General features: G+C 42.0%; 1 protein-coding gene across 1 annotated transcript in view; it reads left to right on the forward strand.

The window, feature by feature from the left end:
- Positions 1-1,287: 1,287 nt before the first annotated feature.
- FRMD4B (FERM domain containing 4B) overlaps positions 1,288-15,223 on the forward strand; it is a 171,053-nt gene continuing 157,117 nt past the window's right edge. Inside the window, exon 1 of the mRNA XM_069966909.1 lies at positions 1,288-1,306. The gene's annotated coding sequence lies outside the window, so the exon portion shown is untranslated. The remainder of the gene's footprint in view (positions 1,307-15,223) is intronic.

Genomic DNA, 15,223 nt, shown 5'->3' on the forward strand with positions numbered 1-15,223 from the left:
AAAGGTAACGTATATTTTCGTAATAATCATTGTTGCAATTGGCAACAACGGCCATACTTTTACGAAAATATACGTTGTGTGAACATGGCCTTACAGTGAATAATAGACTGCATGACACTGCATTGCAAATAGTAATAGGATAAAAATGAAGGTTTGGTGGGCATTTAAGGGGGGCTTCAGAATAAGAAAAAGAGCTCATAAACTTCCCAAGTACTGATATGATTGTGGCTTCTTGTGGTACTTATTATGTGTATGTATTCTTACATATTTGGATATTGTTCACACTACGTAAAACTACGGCCGTAGTTCTCGCTGCAGAACTACGGCCGTAGTTTTGTGGGGTGGGACATAGCCTATGTGCAATGGGATCCCGGCCGGAGCATACACACATCGTATACGCTCCGGCCTGGATCTGTGCGGCGCCGAAAAAAACTGACAGAAAGACCTGTCAGTTCACACAGTTCGCACTGTGGGCTATGGCAAGCTCTGATGCGGGCGCGCGCTGATGCGCTCGCATCAGAGCTCTGCGGCCGAAAGATCATCCGGCCGGTACTTAAGTACCGTACGAGATCATCTGGCCAGAGACCGGCTGTTCAGTGACCCGGCCAGGGTCACGGAACGGCCGGTCTCATACGTAGTGTGCACATAGCCTTATATGAATAGGATATTCCCACTGCTCTCTGTGAGTATATACCATAGAGTAAACAGCAAAGGTGTGCACCATTTAAATAAACATGTTGCTATATTTGTATTTGAATCACAATACATCCCCTTCTTCTCTCTCCCCATCCTCCCATAATGCACACATAGGACCCTGTGCTGTGCACTGAGCAGTTGGCTAATGCAGTGGTGATTTCCATCCCTGCCTGTATAATATATAGAGTCTGCAGCAGTGATAACCAGCAGCAGGATCAGTGGTGTGGGGTTCTCTATCTGGCAGCAGGGGAGGGGGCTGTGCCTACAAGGAGTGGGGCATCCCCTGAGCTGTGACATGCAGGCAGGCAGGGATTGTGTTGCAGTCACTGGTGTGACAGGCAGATCTATCTCTCCATGCAGCAGCTGAGGAGGGGAGGAGAGGCTGGTGTGGCTTTGTGTAGTGGAGACAGAGCAATTGAGGGAATAATAAGCCAGTGCTGGATATAGAGGCGTGGTGCATACACTGTTGTATGTGTAGTATACTCACTGCTACTGACTGCACCTCCTAACCCCAACCCTGGAGTGCACCCCATGTGTAGCTGCAAGCCAGGGGAGCCTGTGAGTGCAAGGACCCCCACTCTCTATAGAGGACCTGCTAAGCAACAAAGAGGTAAGGTCCCTTTTCTATTATACTTACATCAGGGACTATATCCTATTACTATGTATACATATTGAGCGAGTAAACCTATATGGGAATTGTGCATCTATTGATCGCCTGTGCTGCTTGTTGATAGCTGTCACCCTCTGCTTTAGTTACATTGCACATGATGAATTGGGACAATGCATGTATTATCGCCATGGGACTGCCACTGGGTCACAGCGGAATACTCAAGGGATGCCCATTGTCTAGAAACCAGTAAGCCTGGGGGCATATCATTTGTACTGCATCCTCTCTTATAGATGACAAGGGAGAACTCTGTGCTGTATTGTAAGCCTGTCCTGTCTAATCACTAAACTGTTATCAATGGACTGAGAGAAAGAGAGAGAGAGAGAGAGAGAGAGAGAGAGAGAGAGAGAGAGAGAGAGAGAGAGAGAGAGAGAGAGAGAGAGAGAATCAATTAACCTAGAGACACAATGTAACAAACACACTGTGTACTATCGAGACCTGACCCTGCCCTGACTGCATATATACATTGTATTGCACTATATATTATTATTATTATTATTATTATTATTATTATTATTATTTGTTCAATATTATATATTTATATTATCATCTGGAGTTGGCCCACTGTTGTCAAACAATTACAATCTATACAACACGTTACTATACTATTTTTTTTCTAATCTATACAACAAAACTGACTTATTATAAAATAAGATTTATTTACAGTTATATAAACAATCTTTGTTTCTTCCTCTACGTCTTTGGCAGTCACTTTCTGCGTTATTTTTGCCTTTCCCCATAGTGAAAGGGTTTGTAGTTTGGAAAAAGCGACTTAATTAGAGATTGCGAGTAGGTTCTGACTGCGGAGAGAGGGATGTGCGCTCACAAGCTCTGCAATGCCTCCGTACACAGTAGAGCCTCGGCTAGCCAGTCCTAGATGGGCTAATTTGTTGATTGTATTGAGTTATGGTTTGATGTCATAGAGGATTGCAGTGCAGCTCAGGTCACAGCAGGCCGCAAAGGGTTAAACGTCTTAATTTATGTCATTTCTAATGCAGCTTGTCATATAGTCTAGGCAGTTCTGTCCCCTCAGCCCTCATCTGTCTGCAGTACTTGTTTTGCAATGTGTGAAGTTTGCTTGTGGAAGCATTGTTTTATAGTATTATGTCTGGGGTTCAGTGTCTGTTTATGTACCGTATACAAAATCTATGCTGCTTTGCCAGACTGGAGAGATTTGCTGGTAGATGCAACAACAGTCTTGCCGTAATGGAGCATTATTAGAGAATTGCATTGTCAGCAATTCCCGCATGATGCCCATTTTAAGTGTTTTTCGTTTTTAGGAAGTTGCTCAATAAACTTTGCTTATTCTCATTTTTTTTTTTTTTACCTTATTGTGTAGATTACAATAGGGTATTATTTCTAGGGGTTTAGCAATTTCCTATTCTATTATGAGAAACCAATTTGATTTCAGCTTAGACAGTGACATGTACGGAGTACAGGCTGCTGCTGTAAACTCCCTCTGCATTCTGCCAATGGCATCAAGAAAGCAGCTGCAAGGAAGATGTGCTCCCCACAACGGCCCAAAGTTAGTCATATTGTAAAAATATTAAAAATGAGGAAGTTATTTGGCTTCCAAGGAAAGGAAGCCAAAGCATATTCTGTGCAGTTTATCAGGTTCATTGAACTCTCACCCATATATTTTTGTGTGTTACAATCAGTGATAATACCAGGATGGGTCAGAGGGGGTGTTAACAGTTAGGGCCCTATTACACCAACAGATTATCTGACAGATTTTCTTTAGCCAAAGCCAGGAATGGGTTTGAAGAGAGGAGAAATCTCAGTCTTTTCTTTACTACCTGTTCTCTGTTATAGTCCATTCCTGGCTTTGGCTCAAAAAATCTGTCAGATAATCTATTTATGTAAAAGGGCCCTGACACTCATTATTGGATATCAAGTTGAAGAAGCAGTTCACAAAATATAATTATCGGGGCCCCCCCCCCCCACTAGGCGCGGGCACGTATACTCACCACAGGTAATCGGTGTCCTGCAGCGCTGCTTCGTTCCGGTCCAACGGTGCCATCAAGCTTTACAATGCAGTCTCCATGGAAGCGCGTGACTTCTGACGTTCAATCGCAGGAGACAGAAGAGGAGTCACAGCAGTGGCTGATGTGAGCGTGCGCCGGATTTGAACTGCGCCGCGGGACCGGAACAAAGCCGCGCCGTGGGACACCAATCACCTGCGGTGAGTATACGTGCCAGCACCTAGCGAGGGAGCAATATTAATTTTTGGTGAACTGCTTCTTTAATATACCATAATTGTTTTTTTCGTCATTAAATAACTCTTGTAGGCTGGCCACAGCTACATGTCTCTCTGGATTACTGTTTCTGTGTAATCCTTCATTCTGGCTCTAGAGTAGTGGAGCTACATTTGTCTGTCAGTCAGTCGTCCCTTGACCCAAGCTGAATATAGCATGCACAGCAAGTCTATAACCAAGCACCACTTAGGAAGAACCAAAAGGAACAAGGGGAATACTGTTGGATCCAGGTATTTACCAACGGCAGCCCTTGACGGATCTGCCAGGTTTTATGACCATTATATTTCTTAATGGTCCTATCATTCATTCGTAGATTCACCAACAAACATCTGATGTCTGTAGCCCTTCTGAAAGGGTTATTTGCTTTACATTTTTTTTTAAATATCATTTTAGGATAAAGTGATGAAAAGGGTGCCCCAGACGATCATTGGTTTCCTAGAATGGCCCTTAAAGGGGAACTTCAGGTAGAGGTTATAAAAAATGAAACTACTGCAGAAGCATATAGCATTACCTGTCTATTCCAGTTTTAAAACTACCAAAAAACCATTTGTTTGGGTTTTTTTGTTCTGTATTGTGTTTCTGTCCTTCCTGGTTGAGCAGTTCCCAGAATGCAATGCTTTCTCTCAGCTGATCATCACAGTCCCCCACCCATCACAATTAGTAAAATTAGTGCAGCAGCTGCTTGTGGCTGGTCAGAGATGGTGAATCACTTAGGGGATTGGGGGATCCACCCAAGCCTCCTGTGACATCACGCCCTGCCCCCTGTCTGCATCATCAGCCTGCATTCAGCAAACACACACAATGTGAGACAGAGGCATGGAAAATTTGTCTCCTGGGGGGGGGGGGTAGCAGAAGGAGCAGGAGACAATGTGGATTTTTTCACTTCCTGCATTTCTATCAGCTACCAGTGTGGCAGAACCGTACACATACAGTAATACATTGTATAGACACATCTATATAACTTTTAATGTACTTTTAATAGAAATCAAGTTTTTCTTATCCGGAGTTCCCCTGTAAAGACCATGTTGGCCATTGAACTAAGTAGCTCTCATACGCTGTCACACTGGGCAGTATGGGGGACCTTTGCTTGATGCTTGAACATTAGTTAAGGCTGTATTAGACCAGAACAGGCTGAATGCCTAAGGGCCTTATTACATGGCTCGACATTACACTGTAAGTGAGCGCCGATCTGCTAGATTGGTGTTGCTTACTAAACCCATACATAGCTCAATTACCACGCAGCAATATCCATACAGCCCTTGCTGTGGTGTAAAAATAATAAATAGATGTACTTACTTTTCTAGGCTCTCAAGTGTCCTTCAGCCTTGTTCCTGTGTTCCTCGTTGACCACAACCACCATGGGGACTTCTGATCCCATCTCTGAAGTCACAGGCCACTCAACCAATCACTTGTCAAAAAGGGACAGTGATTGGAGACAGTGATTGGCTGAGCGGCCTGGCACTTCAGTAATGGGTTCAGAAGAGTGGAGAACACAGGAACAAGGAAGCCAGGCACTGGGGAGCATGGACAGGTAAGTATAATGTTTATTTTTTTCTTTGCCCTAGTATCAGCAATCAGCTGTGCATCACTATTACATGTAGTGGTGCACGGCCAGCAGCTGATTTTTAAACAATTTGTAAGAGAACGATCAGCCATTAATTGTTTTTTCATCTTAATGCTCTGTAATCTAATCAGTATGGCTACCTGTCTATGGTGATGACAGAATTGCACTAACTGGTTGAAATTGTTTCCATCGGCCTTAAGGTAAAAATATTCCTTCAATAACCATCAGCCTAATATTTGTTAGGTTAATTGGTTCTAAATACCGCTTTACACATAAATACTTGCTAAGCAAACCAAAGGATCAGGAGCTGGAAATCGGCAGGCTTGATCGTCCTCTTTACCAGCATAATCTGTTGAGGGACAGTCATAGGGGCCCCATAATCATCAGAGGGTCAACCAGTCCAATCCAAATCGGTGGATTTGTACAACTTTTACCTAATGTCTATAGGGACCTTTAGAGGAGGAAGAGTAAGGGCAAAACTACATGGGGTGATTATCTTGTTATATCTAGACATTGTTATACCGTTTGAATTTAAACCATAATCTTTCGGTGTGTATGCAGTCAAAGATTAAAAAATTGTTTCCGTGTCATTGATCGCATCTTTGAGCTGACCATAAAATCATGGTTAATCGTTCGCTAATAGTTGGATAATCTTTCGGTGTATGTACATGTCCTTCGTTCATTTGTTGGGATCAGAAGGAGTAAACGATCGTAGTAATCATAATTACTATTGTAAGGCTGGGTTCACACTGTGTTATTGCAATCTGTTTTTTGCAAAGTAGATGCGTTTTTCTATTGACTTCCATGATAAAGAATAGGATCAAAACGGATGTTTGTTTTTTTTACGTACACAAAAACGTAGCCGCCCTAATTTTTCTGTCCGTTAAGAAAAACTGATCCGTTTCAATTCCTTTTTTTAATAATGGAATAATGGATCAAAGAGGATGCACGAAAATGCATCCGTTATTTTCATCAGTTTTTTTTTTTTGCCAAAAAAATGGCCGAAAAAAAAAACGGTTTGCAAAAACGCAGTGTGAACCCAGCCTAACTAACAACTATCGTTCTGTGTTATGTTGAACAATTTCAGATCGTTCACAATCGTGCTTGTTTGCATTTGTTTATCGTTAAGTGGCCAAAATGAAAAATCACTTTGTCTGATAGGACCCTCAGAGAAATCATCTTTAGTAGTAAAGCCGAATTGATGGGGCGGCTACCTTGCAAGGAAAGGTAATCTACACCCACTTGAACAATTTGATTAGAGATTGAATGATTTTCCTATAGACATATACATAGACCATTACAGTAGGCCACCCCTGGGTCTTAATAAGTCAATCAGGTGAGCTCATACTCTGAATACTGTAGGTTTGTGGTACCATTTTTTGCCCAAGAAACCCAGTGCTTAAGACATTAACTTGAAGGACAGTCTCGTAAAGGGCATTATGTCTATTCTCATCTACTCTCTTCATTTAGGACTCCAAATCAATGTGGTGATAAAAGCTTTATACTGAGCAGGTGCTAAAAGCACCGTGTGCCTTTCCTAGGATAAAGCACTTACATTGTCATACAGTAGACCCCACCCCACAGGGAACCTTTTGGGAATTGAAGAAGTGTTTTGTATTCCCAGGTTGGAGGCGAGCACTGACTTATTCATGAAGATTGTCTACATGCATTAATCAAGCCATTGGTCTTTTCAGACCTGTTAATGTAAACAGCACGGATTATATCCGAGCCCCCCCGTCTCTTCTGTAATAGACAGCGTGGGGAATAGAAATAGCTAATGTATATGTGTGTGTAAAATAAAATGTCATTATTACATGTGACACTGTGGTTTCATTCTACTTTCCAAGTTAGCGGCTGGAAGTTAATTGTGTAAGAGAAAAGACATGTTTATTTAAGACTCACTGGCAGTCACACAAAGGCTCTTCCTATGGGTAATGACAGAGTAGGAGACAGCACTCAGGTTATTGTGAGCTGTCAACTTTCAAGCCGGCAACATACAGGAAACGCTTCCTTTTGTAGCTATTTTGAGCTATGATTTTTTTTTTTTTACTAAAGTATATATGAGACTTTTTGTACAAAGTAACTCACTGGTTGTGTGTGACTATATTTGCATATTTCAGACTATAAGGCTCCTTGCATATGTTAAATGCTGCGTATCCTAATGGTTCCTCCATATAGCCCCATATTCTCCCATAGAGAGGCAAACAATCGAACCTGGAAATGTACATTGTCCGTCTGTAGATTTCCCTGGATTCTTTATTAAAGACCCCACTACATGAATATGTTTTAGGCCTTAGGCCGGGTTCACATCGGCCGGTACCGCAGTATCGGCCATATGAACTTCACTTCTTTTCATTTGGAATGCGGGCGCATACAGATGTGCCCTCATTCCAAATCACCATAGCAGACAATGTAAAGGCGTGCCCCCATTCCAAATCACCATAGCAGACAATGTAAAGGTGTGCCCGCATTCCAAATCAATATAGCAGACAATGTAAACTGCGTCCGGAGCCGCCCTTTACATTGTCTGCAGTGTCAGTTTTGTGCGGCTGCTATTCAATATATAGCAGCCGCACAAAACTAACATTTTCTATGCACCCGCATGAAATCCCATCCGGAGTGTATATCGAGTGTATACACTCCGTCTGGGATTCCATAGGACACAATAATAACATGCTGAATCTCCTAGAGGAGAAGACATTATTTGCTTCATAGAGTTGGCTCATTGCCAGTTCATGTTCATGGTAAAATAAAAGGAGCATTCTGATGGGTTGCCGTGAGCAACAAGGGCACATTTGCCTTTTTCTTGTTCATTCGCCTTATTTTTGTTCTGTACATTATATTGTACTCCAGTATAAATATCTTTTTCGCCCCAGACCGCCGCAACGTTTTACACAACAAAAACACAGCGGGATTTAATTAACACCTTCACTGGTTGGAGAACATACGTTTTCTGAAGTCTGAAGAAAAGATTAAAATAGCTGCTAAACAGCGATAAGTGCTGGGAAGTTTGAATTTTTGCTCTGAGCAATTAAAACATTGGGGGGAAACTTACTAAGCATTTATGTATGGCTGTGTTCAGCAACTTGTCACAAACTTTTGCACAGTTTTTCTAAGCTCAACATATTCCATACACATTATGGATTCTTGTTTGTGTGTCATTTATTAAATGCAACTTCTTTATTTTTGATGCAAATTATTGTAAAAATTCTGTCAGCCATGAGCACACTAAAGGTATACCTTATACTGTTGTTACCTGTACCCTCCTTATAAGGTGTATAGTGCTGTCCCGACTGACCACCAACTGATGATGTCAGTGGTGATGGGGTCAGAGTGTTGGAAAGTCATCGCCTGACCCCTTTGTTCTGGGAGAGATAAGCTGTAGCCAGAGCTCTGAGTGCAGCTTAACAAACCCCTACATACAGGAATGCTCGGCCTGTGTATGGGGAGTACGGGGGCTGGACTGGAGAGATAACTAATGGCTGAGAGATTTTTCGGCCATCAATTATTGAAGGTTTATGGAGAGTCGGGTTAAAGAGGACGCATTACGGACGGATTACCCCATATGTAATTCCCTAAAATAAAGCAAGTGATTTTCTGCATGTGATCCAGAAGTACTGTCCGTGTATTATGGGATGTATTTTCAGCTAAATATGAAGAATTACATAATTACCAATGTCTGAGAGAAATCAATATTCCATTTCAGTAATAATGTTCTCATTTTTCTTCTTCTATGTGCCGTGACCCCAAGTGATTTTATATCATCAATGATCTTACAAGAAAAGTTTGCATCCCGGTAAGGATGCGGTGGGTCAGATCCCTTAGCTGCTCTTTCAATCCGTGAAAGTTTTGCTCTCTGTCATTAACCGTATGTAGTGTCAACTAAAGAGACGGCTACTGCAGCAGTGTCTGGGGGGAGTTCTGGCTCATCATTTTACTGGAAGATTTGTCTTGCTTTGTATCCATGTATTAATTAGTGTAACCTGAGGTCAAGAAGAAGGATCTAAACTTACCCGGGATTGTGGGTATTTATTATAAATAATAGGGTGACTGACCTAAAGTTATAGCTAGCCTTGTCTATCCGGCCTTGGTGTTAAGCCCCTATTACACGTGGCGACGAGAGGGACCTGTCAGGTGAGCGCTCGTTTGCTCCTCTTTCCCCGCTCCAGCCGCCACTATTACCTGTGCTAACAGAAAGCGGGTAAGAGTAGGGGGGCCATGGGGAGCTGTCATGGGCTGCCTGGGTGGTTGCTAGACTGTTTGGGCAGCCTATAGAAGATAGCGTCGGTGATCGTTTACTTTTCAACATGTTGAAAAACAATGATCAGCCGACATTGTGCATGTCGGCTGATCATTGTCTTCTATTACGTGAAACGATTGTCAGCCAAATACGACCAATAATCGCTTCATGTAATAGGGCCTTTACAAGAATAGAGCATGTTCCTTATCACTAAAAGGAGTTGTGTGCAGAGGAAGGAACCCCATTTCTTTCTGTTATGGGCGGCTCAGATCATTTAAAAAAATCCTTTTCAAATATTCAAATCTGTCACTAAGATAATTTTTTTCTTTATATAAAATTTTCCAAACATCCTTTTTTGATACACGGCTTATAATGATAAAGTAAAAGAGCATTCGTTACTGTGGAGACTTTGAATCTCCTATGTGGAACACTTTAAATAACAAAAATCTGTTAGCCTACATCTACCCCTAGGGGGAGCTTTGGTGCACTCTGTATACATTTCCTATATGTAGTAAGCTCTAAGCACTATTTGTGGTGTGCAGACATATTTTTCACCAGAGTTTAAATCTTTTTGTTTTCTACAAAATATGGTGGATTGCGCTAGCGATTGAACTTTAACAAATGTTGTTTTCAACAAAACTTGTTGTTTTCTGTACAAATGACAAGAACTATTTGCATGCTAATTGCTTTGGATTATTGGGATGCAGAATGAGTTTTCATATTATTGCAGCATAGGGCAGGAGTAGATTTCACAAATCAGCCTGTTAATTGAGTTTCGAGCATTGTGCCAGTAATTGCAGCCCACTAATTTATCATCTCAAATCAGCTTTATATTTCTGGCTTTTTATTAGGTCATCCAACAAAATCTGAGGTCTGAGTAAATGTCAATTTTTTTCAATTTTATTTTGGTAAAAATTTAAACTGAATATTTGATTTTAAAGGGGTCCAAGCCATTCATTGCTGGGGCAATCAGTATTTAGCTGTAATATGTGGGAATACATTGCAGTACGGGTCCTTGCCAACACAAAATGCCTCAAAGCAGTGTACAGCCACATATTCCCTACAAGAATTTACCATCAACAGGTGTCTACTGTGTTTCTCTGAAAATAAGACCTACTCAGAAAATAAGACTTAGCTTAATTTTTCAGGCTTTTTTGAGTAGGCTTGGAATATAAACCCTACTCCAGAAATAAGCAGTCAGCTGACCAGATCCCTGACACTGAGTGCTAAGCATCAGCCAATCAGTGCCAGACTTGTTATGCTCCGCCCCCACCTGCTCAGCACAGGCTGCGGGGGAGGCAGGAGGGGTAAGAAGATGCACAGTAAGGCACAAAGAATATGGGGGGGGATGGAGGGTATGTGGACCAACTACAGAGGGGCCAGAAAAAAACCTCCACTCCTCCACGAGGTAATGTAGGGCGCAGGTCCAAGTCCAATGTAACCATCAAACGATATATATCAAAATGATTTATTAGGAAATAAAAATGTGAAACAACGCGTTTCCAAACTGCACCAGAGCGGTTTGGAAATGCGTTGTGTCGCATTTTTATTGCCTAATAAATGATTTTTATATATATCGTTTGATGGTTACATTGGACTTGGACCTGCGCCTTACATTACCTCGTGGTAGAGTGGAGGTTTTTTTCTGGCTGTATTGATCCCGTTTGTGGGAGAATCCGAGGAGTGGCTGCGGTTCAATATTACATGCTGTTTGAGTGTTGTGCCTCTTATCGCGCACAACACGATCAGGTGAGAGCATTCCCTACTATCGCTCCCATTTCATGCATGGTCTGTATTATGCCATGGAGCGCTGTTTTTCTTTTAACTACAAGGGGGGGGGGTATAAAGTATCGTGGCTACCTGCAGGGGGGGGGGGATGTATACAGTATGGGGGAAGGGAGGTATACAATATGCGGGGCCTTACTGCAGAGGGGGGATGTATACAGTATGGTGGAAGGGAGGAATACATAATGTGGGGCCTTAATGCAAAGCGGGGATGTATACAGTATGGAGGAAGGGAGGTATACAATATGTGGGGCCTTACTGCAAAGCGGAGATGTATACAGAATGGGGGAAGGGAGGTATACAATATGCGGGGGCCTTACTGCAGAGGGGAAGAAGGCGTAACTATTGGGGAACTTACATAATAGGAGTCTAACAACAGTGGGACATACAGTATGCCAGCTAACTACCATATAAAGTGTGGCTACAGTGTAGGGGCATACTTTGTTTCTCCAAAAATAAGACCTACCTCAAAAATAATATAATACCCGTCTTATTTTCAGAAAAACACAGTATATCACAGTCTACCATACTGCCCAGTTGTCCCGGATCCAGTAGGACATTCCTTGATTTCAGGTGTAGTAAGCCTTTTTTACCTGAAAGGACGGTTCATGTCCTGTTCCTCCATCTCCTCCACTGTCCCCAACCTTTGTCCTCCTTTCTATTGCTATGTTGGGTGCACTGTTTTAAAGTGAAGTTCAGGGTGGTCTGCTTCCAAACACCCCAGGCCATGATCATGTTATATTAGTCGCTGTCATCTGAGTTTCTTCTGCGTGTTACAGTGTTGTATCAGGAAATGTCTAATTCAATAGCTCTTCTTTTGATACGCTGTGATCATGAGATCTGTGCTGCACCTCGGCCATATCACTTATTACATCAAAGTTGCATCTGGCACTTACTCACCTCTTCCCAGTTTACCGATATGCAGCCAAGTCAAACATGATCTGGCCATTTTATACATTTTTACGGCATGTCAGTGAGAGCTCATTCATATACGGAGGTGAAAACACTTTAAGAAGAAATTTGAAGTGGGAATCTATTATATAAAAAAATCTATGTATTATATACTTTTTTATGACCAAGGCTATCAGTATGGAAACCTCCCTAGTAAGGGTCAACTGTAAAAGCTTCAGTAGGACCTAATAATACACTATAGACAATACTACAGCCTATAGGAAAATATGCTTTTTACAATACTATAGTAAAGCACCCAGTGATACATAGTAGTATTGTGATATCCGATCAGCAGGCCTGCGGCGACAGCGCTCCTATCCATTAAGTGTCTACCGCTGTATTGAGGAGCTGTATCACATGGATGATTGAATGCTCATGACTCCTAGTCTTGTTAGATAGAACAAGTGACACGTATAAACTAGGTCAGCTTTCCACATCACCCAGACGCTGATCAGATTCGGGTGTCTGCGTCATCATAATCGTTCCTGGGAAAATCACTGTATCATACGGTCAGTACAGTCACTATAATGTGCAAAATTCACTTTTTAAAGGAGTTCTTCATGTTCAGTTATTTCTGAGTTATGTTCATCTCCTCATAGGCAACAGAGTGACTACCAGTTGTAGCAGCCATTACACTGGTTATAATGATGTCAGCAGGTTTCCCACAGACCCTGAATGACATATACTCTTCCCTATTTCATGAACCAGGATGCTCAGGATGAACAGAGCTGCTGATCTAAACCAAATGTTACATGTTATACTAACATATGTATTTATCATCAGTAAGCAATGTTGCTTCTGTGGCTGGAGGTTGCTCCTCAGAGAAATAGGTAGGGAATGTTTAGTATTCATCCCACCTACGCTTCTGGGAACACATGATAGTAGTAGATATCAGTCGGAATCATGGTTTTCATTTCCCAGCACAGCCACTGCCTCTGGATCAGTGAGTGCAGCATGTTCTGAATAGTTCCCACTCCCTCAGCCCAACCCTTCTCCTGTGTGAAATCGTTTTATTTCACATGAAAAATTCATTTGGAATATATTAAAATACGAATAAATATTTTTGCATATTCCACTAGATTTGAAGATTGTATGTTATTAAGGAGGATGAGCATTTTTAGAACTCTGTATCGTCCCAATCCTCTGTTATTCCTCCTGGAAATATATAATTGGATTGACAACTGGACAATATCATTCTGCATAGGACCCGACTTTATACGCTCTGACCCGTATCAGGCTGTGCAGGAAGACACTCTGTTGCCATTCCTATTTTATTTTACCAAGAAATCTATACAAGGCTATGTTCACACATAGTATTTCCGTCAGTCTTTTGGACAATATTTTTTTAACCAAAATGAGGAGTGGAACTGACAGGGCAAAATTATAGTGGAAAGATCTGAACAGTTTTTGTTTTTTCAATCCGCTCCTGCTTTTGGTTAAAAAAAAAAAAAAGACTGGCCAAAAGATGGACAGAAACACTATGGGGGAGATTTATCAAACATGGTGTAAAGTGAAACTGGCTCAGTTGCCCCTAGCAACCAATCAGATTCCACCTTTCATTTTCTGTGAGGAATAAAAGGTGGAATCTGATTGGTTGCTAGGGGCAACTAAGCCAGTTTCACTTTACACCATGTTTGATAAATCTCCCCCTATGTGTCAACATAGCCCATGGGTGTTACCATTCAGTTGGGTGTGTCCCTCTATAAAGTAAGGTAATCGAGGTAATCAAGCACTTAGCTTGGCTTGATAGTCATGTGGCCAGGGCTGCGCAGACATCAATAGCAATGTCTGTGCAGCCCTTGCTTTAAAGGGTCTAATCTGGCATCAATATATAGAAAATAATAAGAATGTTATGCTTACTTGTCCACGCCCCCTGATGTCATCCTACCATGTCTCTGTGTCCCCTGCTGACTGCCGCCGCCGGCTGCAGACAGACACATCTTTATAATAACAGCCCGATTAGTCCAATCACTGACAGGACAGTAAGTACAACACCATGGACAGTAATTGGCAGAACAAGCTGTCACTGCAGAGACAGGGTAGTCTGCAGCGGGGGACATAGAGACACAGCAGGAGGAAACGGGGGGGAGTGTGGAGAGGTAAAATAAGTATACATTAATATAGTATATGGTAGTATAGAGGTAATATAAAAATAGGAATAATCTTTATTATTTAATATATACCGACATTGGAGTACCCCTCTAATCAGCTGTCGGTTATGCATCAGCTACTACATGGAGCGATACCTGGCCAGCGGCTGATGATTCTTAAACTTGTTGAAAGACAGCGATCAGCCAAAGAGTGAACGATTGGTTACTCCACAGCTGATCCTCGTCTTTACTACATGGATCGATTTCGGCTTGATTCGGCACATAACCACTCCATGTAATCGGGCCTATGTTCACACACCATCCCTGGGCCTGGTTGGGAGCCTCCATATGGGTTCTAGGATAATGACTTCAGAGCCTTCCAACAGCGAATTCTCTCAGCAGTCCAGTCAGGAGTTCCCTAGAAGTTGACGCCTTTCCTCGAGAGCTGGACTAGGATTTAAGCTTTTCTCTTTTGCTGAAGCCAGAGGCAGCCACAGCTGATGTCTCATCCTCTCTCTCAACTCTATCTTGCTGCTGTCTCCCAGTTAATTTACAACAATATTCAGTATATATAGGGACTAATCATCATGACTCCCTATGCTGAAAAGTTCTGTGCAATATGTAATACTAGTGGTGCTATAAAGAGTCAGTAGACGACAGTGTCACCTGTCAAGTGTCAAGTGTATAACAATTCAAAATGGAATAAATTCTACATATAAACATGTAAAATGCTTTCCAAACTGCACAATGTCACAGGCAGAGGTGCAGACAGGGAATGAATACAGTAGCAATATCCTGCAGCAGCTGTGCTGTGGAAAAAGAGTAAACAGGGTGGGAGGGCAATGAGGAACAAATGAAGGAAAGCAGGCGTAGTGTGAAATCAAATTGAGTTGAGTGCAATACCAGACTTGGCCCATCAATAAGAATGGCGCTGTTTCTGGAAGAAAAAAGACATGTTTTGGTATTCTCACACAT

The sequence above is a fragment of the Dendropsophus ebraccatus genome, chromosome 4 (genome assembly GCF_027789765.1).
Source record: "Dendropsophus ebraccatus isolate aDenEbr1 chromosome 4, aDenEbr1.pat, whole genome shotgun sequence".
In the NCBI taxonomy this organism is placed as follows: Eukaryota; Metazoa; Chordata; class Amphibia; order Anura; family Hylidae; genus Dendropsophus; species Dendropsophus ebraccatus.